Source organism: Sus scrofa, chromosome 2 (assembly GCF_054392235.1).
Source record: "Sus scrofa isolate SSC_HxYL_T2T_F1_AM1 chromosome 2, Sscrofa_HxYL_maternal_Yorkshire_Landrace_v2.0, whole genome shotgun sequence".
In the NCBI taxonomy this organism is placed as follows: Eukaryota; Metazoa; Chordata; class Mammalia; order Artiodactyla; family Suidae; genus Sus; species Sus scrofa.
In genome coordinates this window covers 115,930,645-115,938,995 of record NC_139384.1, presented here as the reverse complement: position 1 = coordinate 115,938,995, position 8,351 = coordinate 115,930,645, and the positions used below count along the sequence as shown (strand labels likewise).

Here is an 8,351-nt window from a genome sequence, read left to right as displayed (position 1 = left end):
TGACTGTCTGTATCAAGCACAAAGCAGAGTGAAGAGATCAGATACTGGAAATGAGACCTAATAAGAGTAAAAGTTTAAAGCCAGAAGTGATCACTAAAACTCATAAATCATTTAAGAATTCACAGAAATCTATCTGTAGCATTAGACCTCTAGAATATATAAGAAGAAATGTTACCTATAGGGGTCAGAAAATAGGATTATTAGCCAGGCATCTGGGTTACAACTCCTTAACTACTATGCACAAATTAGATAGCTATATGTTGGTAATCTTGTCTGTCTATTCATTACAGCTCTCTAATTAAACATATCAAAGAGCCATTACCCATTCACTGCATTTCATTCCCTGGGTACTTATGCAAAGTCCCAAACTGCACTTTAATATGCTAATAATCTTAAACCAATCTAAACCAAGGGTAATACTATGAGAAAAATAAGGAAAATTCTCCTGCTCCCTGAAGTCTGAGTTTCTCAAGGTACGGTCTACTAAGAAACTACATTTGAAATATTTACGATGTTTGATAAAACTACCAATTTCCAAGTCATGCTTCAGATCTATGGAATCAGAATCTCTCTGGGTGGGCTCTAGAGGTTTATATTTTAATTCTCTTTCCAGATGACTCATACACACTAAAGTTTGAGAACCACAACTTCAGCTCTGTGATCTCCAAAGTAGTGGGTAATTCACAGGTGTTTATAATAATCCACTGGGACCAGAACTTCTTAATCTAAAAATAAAAATAAGAAAGAAAGTTTTGTTCATATTTAATATGTGAGTGGATCCAGGCACTCTGCTATGAAGTAACCTGTGGAAAGAGTAATTTAGAGAGAATTTCATGATTCTACCCTCCCCCATTCAGGTTTTGTGGGCAATTGCAATTGATTAATTTGTCATCTCACTGTGTTGTTACATTTATAAAAACAAAATATTAAATAGTAGAATATTTATAATATTTTGTAGTGATTTATAATATTCCATTGTTACATTTATAAAAGCAAAAATATTAAATAGTAGAATATCTATAATATTCTGTAGTGAATTCTTTCCTACCACAAGTTCACTGGTTAGTGCAAGACCTGAGAAAACCTGTCATCTTCAATGTGAGTTCGGCTTTGTTCTTGTATAAGAAAATAAAACTCCTGTATTACTCACTTCTGCTGGATAAGTGGCCTGCAGTAAGTTACATCCAGCAACTTTTTTTTCTGGACAAAGTAAACATACTTAATAAATCCTTTCATTGTAAAGCTGATATTTTAATAATCAGCTTAAGAGGTAAACTTATTTTCAATATAAACTGGAACATTTTGAAAAGGAATGCTTGGAAATATTTCCATGCTTAAGTGATAGTCTTTCTAAAAATGATAAATATGGATATCACACAAAACTCTCATTTCTTTATAGTCAAAAAATTAGAAACAATTTTCTTTCTTTTTTTTTTTTTATTTTCCCACTGTACAGCAAGGGGGTCAGGTCATCCTTACATATATAAATTGCAATTACAGTTTTTCCCCCACCCTTTCTTCTGTTGCAACATGAGTATCTAGACATAGTTCTCAATGCTATTCAGCAGGATCTCCTTGTAAATCTATTCTAGGTTGTGTCTGATAAGCCCAAGCTCCCGATCCCTCCCACTCTCTCCCCCTCCCATCAGGCAACCACAAGTCTCTTCTCCAAGTCCATGATTTTCTTTTCTGAGGAGATGCTCATTTGTGCTGGATATTAGATTCCAGTTATAAGTGATATCATATGGTATTTGCCTTTGTCTTTCTGGCTCATTTCACTCAGGATGAGATTCTCTAGTTCCATCCATGTTGCTGCAAATGGCATTATGTCATTCTTTTTTATGGCTGAGTGGTATTCCATTGTGTATATATACCACATCTTCCGAATCCAATCCTCTGTCGATGGACATTTGGGTTGTTTCCATGTCCTGGCTATTGGGAATAGTGCTGCAATGAACATGCGGGTGCATGTGTCTCTTTTAAGTAGAGCTTTGTCCAGATAGATGCCCAAGAGTGGGATTGCGGGGTCCTATGGAAGTTCTATGTATAGATTTCTAAGGTGTCTCCAAACTGTTCTCCATAGTGGCTGTACCAGTTTACATTCCCACCAGCAGTGCAGGAGGGTTCCCTTTTCTCCACAGCCCCTCCAGCACTTGTTATTTGTGGATTTATGAATGATGGCCATTCTGACTGGTGTGAGGTGGTATCTCATGGTAGTTTTGATTTGCATTTCCCTTATAATCAGCGATGTTGAGCATTTTTTCATGTGTTTGTTGGCCATCTGTATATCTTCTTTGGAGAAATGTCTATTCAGGTCTTTTGCCCATTTTTCCATTGATTGATTGGTTTTTTTGCTAGAAACAATTTTCTAATGTTTTGAATTTTTGCAAATAAAAAGGCTGAGAATATTCCATTACAGTTTTGTTTTAATGTAGAATAACATCTTTTACTTGGTATGTCAGAAAGAAAAAAATGTATTAATGTCAAAGAATGAGGAAATTTAGTACTTTTTAATTTAAACCTTATAAAATTGGCAGATGATTTTTTATGAATTCATGATTAATAAATGCAGCAAAAAAATATATTTCTTCCGTTTCAATTTATCTTTGTGAGGTATCTTTATTACTGTTTAAAAGCGAGTTGTGAAATAAACTGAACTTAGATTTAAACCTTCAAATAAATGGATGACAAAGTGTTAAACCAAATTTTTCAAAAAGAATGGAACATATTCAACCATATTTCTAATAGTAATAATACCAGTATTTTAAGTAAAAGTAAAAATTGTTTTTAATTTTTAAATATTATTTATTTTATTTTACTTGTGCTCTAAGTTTCCATTTGCATGTACTTTTCATAATGTATATTAACACACTGCAAAATTGTAAAATAAATAAAAGTAACATAATTTGGAAAGGCATGTTTTAAAATACTTCACTGAAGAGGTACAATATGGAAAATGCGGACACAACTACTTCAGATGATAACATTTGAATTGTCATAGCTATAATTTCTTATTAAATTAAAATTGGTAAAGAAAGAGCAAAAGTTCCCTTTCCCATGACTTTCAATATAAAATCATCTTATTTACATTAAAGTGACCTGATAAAGTTTATGTTGGTAAGATTTCATCATGAGCCCTTTAATATGCATAATATTGCACGTTTTCAGTTTGTCTTTCCCACACCAGCCCCTGAAATCTCCATGGCTGAGAAACCTGGTCCCACAAAACACTGACTTGCCTACTTCTGTTCTACAGAGATAACAGTTTATTGGTGCTGTGATAATCATATCTGTGTGAAATTCCTTTTCAAATCTATGGCTTCCAACAGTTTCGGGGAAGCAAAAAATCCATAAGCTGTCCAAAATCCTTTTGATTTAGATCAAAGTCTCAAGAACTATTGAGCTCAATTTAAGTTTTTGTAGCACCATATTTTCAAACATCCAAGATACACTTTGCTAAAATGTTTTTACTTTGTTTCTCCCAAAACACCAATGTACATTTATAGCTATCTCCTTCATAAAACCTAAACGGTATCTCACCAGTTTTTCCCCCTAGAGGCATGTAGCACTCAGTAATAGTCTCCCTATCTATGTGTCTATCTACAAGATTTTAATCAGAAAAATAGATGCGAACAGGCATAACTTAAATGGGAAAAAAATCACAAAGGGCCCAACAGCCTATTTTACTCCTTGGCATTGGTGCTGGTAGGGTAGAATACAGACTGCCTGTAGTTTCTGCAGGCATGAGCCTTGGGTCTTTTCTAGAACCTATAGAAGAATTTGATAAAATAGACACAGTTTTGGAATTCACAGAATAGTCATTTGAGAGTTACACTGTCTTTGCCACATTTAGCTGTAACTTTACTCTCTGGTTCTTCACATATGAAGAAAGACTAAAAAAAAATCTAAGTTACAAGGTTAATGGAAAGCATTATATGAAATAACCTATGATGATTGCCTTTTGCATAGAGGTGGTCAGCAGGATCCTGGTATCTCATTTAAATACCCTACCATTTGCTCTATCCTCTGACTTCCCCTGTAGTCAATTTTCCCAATATTATCCCTGAAATTTCATCTAGTTCCAACACCCATGGAAATATTGTTAGTAAAACCTGAATATTCTCTGATAGTCTATCTTTTTTTTTTAATTTGTTATTGGATGATTTGCATAAAGAGGAAATTGGTTTGGAAATATTAAACCAAAATATGGACCATGTCCCTGTAAATCATGTCCCCTTACCACTGCTCAGCCATGAGGTATTAGCCTTGAGATTTACTGCATCAGGAAGAAGAGGGTGGATTTAAAGAGGTCCTGGAATAAAAAAGTAAAAACACTCATTTGACAAGGAGACTGGCAGAGATAAGCTAAAAGGGATAGGAAGTGCTGAGAGTAGAGGAAGAAAAAATAGGTTACCAAGCTCCTTATTACTCCCTCAATTTTCATTGTAAGAGGCAATGCTACCAAAGCATGAAAGAGGATAAAGTTGAAATTAGACAGGCTTTGACCCACTCACCTCTAGAGTTCTAAAGGAAAATCATCTTCACCGATATGGAAAAGCTACAGCAAACAAATTGCGTGAAGAACATCTGAGCAGAAGAGGGTCAAAGGAAATACCCGTCCCCAGAGAGTCCTTTGGCTCCATGAGTTATAAAAAATATTCAAGCATCTGCATATGCTCTGAAGCCAGTGGCACTCATATAAGGCCATTAGGTGAAGGATGAGGTGATTCCAGGGCTAGGGGCTTGAGGGATGACAAATCTTGAGTCGCAGAGAATCTATAAGAACTGCAGCTTCCAAGATGAGGCCCGTTCAGCAGTCAGAGACAGTCTTCCCCCAGTTCAGTGGCACTGCAGAGAGACCATAATGAGTGTCACCTGCCCAAAGCACAAAGGGCATATACCAGCAAGTGCACACTAATCAGGTGACACAAGAGAACTCAGATGAAAGCAGAGGACCTTCACTTAGACAAATCACCCCTGGTCTCAGTGAGAGCAAGTAAACTTCCTCCTATCTCCAGCACCCACGTTAGAATGCAAAAGGTGGAAAACAGTGGGATTAGAACTTTGAATGGAATGACAATTATCAGTTTTAAATTTACTGTGGACCTGTTTTAAATCTGAAGAGAGTAACAAATTGTCAGTTGGCAAGTTTATGTTCCCTATCATCCCTCAAGCCTTCTACCTCAGCTACCACCAAGCAAAATGGGACCTTGAAATCAAAAATGCTTTAGAAAATTTAAAATGATCTTTTTTGCTGATGTGTCTAAATGTTTAAGTATGAGCCAACACAAGGGATCCTATTGTCCAAAGGATCAGATTCCCAACTACCATAAAAAAAGAATGAAATAATGCCATTTGCAGCAACACAGACAGACCTAGAGATTAACATACTAAATGAAGGAAGTCAGAGAGAAAAAAACAAGTATCATATGATATCACTTATATGTGGAATCTAAAATACGTACAAATGAACCTATCTACAAAACAGAAGCAGACTCATAGACACAGAGAACACACTTGTGGTTGCCAAGAGGGAGGAGAGGGGAGAGAGGGATGGACAGGGGGTTGGGGGTTAGTTAGCGTATGCAAACTATTATATACGGAATGGATAAACAACAAGGTCCTACTCTATAGCACAGAAAACTATATCCAACATCCTGTGATAAACATAAATGGAAAATAATATGTCTATGTATAACTGGGTCACCTTGCTGAACAGCAGAAATTAACACAACATTGTAAATCAACTATACATCAATAAAAAGGATCCTTTGTAAAAAGGATCAGATTCCCACAAATCAGAAATCTTCCTCACTATCAAACTATGTTATGTTAATAATTGCAAGGATATGCATGATCAAGAAGCACAGTTGAAGCGGTGAGCTATCTCAAGATATCTTACATGGCTCTCCAGGAATGTTCTTTCATATCACATGTGTGCTGTCTGGCTCAGAATAAGAGATGAGGGCTCTGAGTGAGGTCTATAGGTCTCTTGATACAGTGAGGGGTGCTTAAACTATGAAACATTTTGTACCAAATCTTTAGAGGGCTTATGTGACAAGACATGTCCAGGAATCCATACCTCATAAATCTAAACAGAGAAATGAGAAAACAAAGAGTAAAGATGACTAATATGAAGATATACAGATATCTATAGAGATAGAAGTACATAGATATAAACAAACCAAAAGAGTGCTTTAGTGTCTATATTAATATTTTACATAGTAAATTTCAGAACAAGAATATCATGAATTTACTAAGGATAAAGAAGATAATTTCATAATGATAAAAGAATTAATTCATCAAAAAATGTAACAATTCTAATAGTTACATACCTAACAATAGAGCTCAAAAATACATAAAGCAGGAGTTCTCCTGTGGCACGGTGGGTTAAGGATCTGGCATTGTTACTGCTGTGGCATAGGTTCAATCCTTGGTCCGGGAACTTCTGAATGTCCCAGGTGCAGCAGAAAGAAAGAACAAAAGAAATAGGGAAAGAGAGAAAGAGAAAGAAAGAAAGAGGGAAGAAAGAAAGAAAGAAAGAAAGAGGGAAAGAAAGAAAGAGAAAAAAAGAAAGAAGGATAGAAAGAAAGAAAAGAAAGAAAGAAAGAAAGAAAGAAAGAAAGAAAGAAAGAAAGAAAGAAAAGAAAGAAAGAAAGAAAGAAAGAAAGAAAGAAAGAAAGAAAGAAAGAAAGAAATAGGGAAAGAGAGAAAGAGAAAAAAAGAAAGAAGGATAGAAAGAAAGAAAAGAAAGAAAGAGGGAAAGAGAGAAAGAGAAAAAAAGAAAGAAGGATGAAAAGAAAGAAAGAGAGAAAGAGAAAGAAAGAAGGAAGGATAGAAAGAAAGGAAGAGAAAGAAGAAAGAAAGAAAGAAAGAAAGAAAGAAAGAAAGAAAGAAAGAAAGAAAGAAAGAAAGAAAAGAAAGGGGAAGAAGAGAAAGGAAAAAACAAAGAGAGAAAGAAGGGAAAAAAGAAAGAAAACTAAGGCAAAATTTGACAGAACTGTAAGAAAATAGGAGTTCCCATTGTGGCTCAGTGGGTTAAGAACCAACATAGTGTCTGTGAGGATATAGATTCTACCCCAGGGCTCGCTCAGTGGGTTAAGGATCCAGCATTGACACAAGCTGCAGAGTAAGTCATAAATGCAGCTTGTATCCAGCGATGCTGTGGCTGTGGTGTAGGCTGGCAGCTGCAGTGCCCATTGGACCCCTAACCTGGGAACTTCAATATGCCTGTGTGGCTCTAAAAAAAAAAGGAAAAAAAGTGTAAAGAAATATAAAAATGGACAAAGCCACAATTAGAGTTGGAGATTTCAATACCTATCTCTCAATAATATATATAAAAGTAGACAAAAAATCAGTGGGGATATTGTTATGGAGTAAATTGTATCTCCACCAAAATTCATATGTTGACGTATTAAGCCCCAGTATCTTAGAATGTGACCTTATTTGGAAATAGAGTCATTGCAAATGTAGTTAGTTAAATTAAGGTGAGGTCATACTAGAGTGGGATGAATCTCTAATCCAACACGATTGGATTGGGTTGGAGAAAAGGGAAATTTGGATAGAGGGACAAGTGCACAGAAATAGTGCTATGTAAAGTTTGAAATTCCACTGCCACAAACCAAGGAACTCCCAGAAGCTAGGAGAGAGCCTGGAATTAATCCTTCTCCAGTGCCTTCAGAGGAAGCACGGCTCTGCCAACATTTTGATCTCAGACCTTAAGATGTTCAGTTTGTGGTATTTTGTTGTGAAAGCCCTACCAAACTACAACAGAAATAGAAAACTTAAAACAACATTATCAACCACCTCCATCTAATCAACAATTATAGAATACTCTACACAACAACAGCATAATATGCATTCTTTTTAAGTGCAAAAAGAACATTCTCTAAAATAAATCATATTCTGGGCCATAAAATCAGGACAGGAGTCATACAGAAAGCATATTCTAGGGAAGCAAACCAAGCGCCCATCAACAAATGATTCAATTAAAAAGATGTGGTATGTATACACACACACACACATATACACACATACACACAACACGTACATACATATATACATATATACACACACACACACAACAGAGTATTATTCAGCCACAAAAAAGAATGAAATTCAGTCATTTGCAGCAGTGCGGATGGACTTAGAAAATATTACGCTTAGTGAAATAGGTCAGACAGAGAATAAAAATAAATACCATACGATAGCGCTTAAATGTGGCATCTAAAAAATAACACAAATGAATACATATACAAACAGAAACAGACTCACATACAAAACAAACTAGTATTTACCAAAAGGAAGAGAAAAGGGGGAGGAACAAATTAGGGATATGTGATTAACAGATA

The 8,351-nt window shown here is 35.5% G+C and overlaps 1 long non-coding RNA gene across 1 annotated transcript in view; it reads right to left on the bottom strand.

Annotated features, from left to right (window-relative positions):
• Positions 1-1,685: 1,685 nt before the first annotated feature.
• LOC102162728 (uncharacterized) overlaps positions 1,686-8,351 on the bottom strand; it is a 137,578-nt gene continuing 130,912 nt past the window's right edge. The window contains exons 3-4 of the long non-coding RNA XR_014838419.1: positions 4,515-4,848; positions 1,686-4,312 (exon numbers count right to left, since the gene is read on the bottom strand). This is a non-coding gene — a long non-coding RNA (uncharacterized LOC102162728). The remainder of the gene's footprint in view (positions 4,313-4,514; positions 4,849-8,351) is intronic.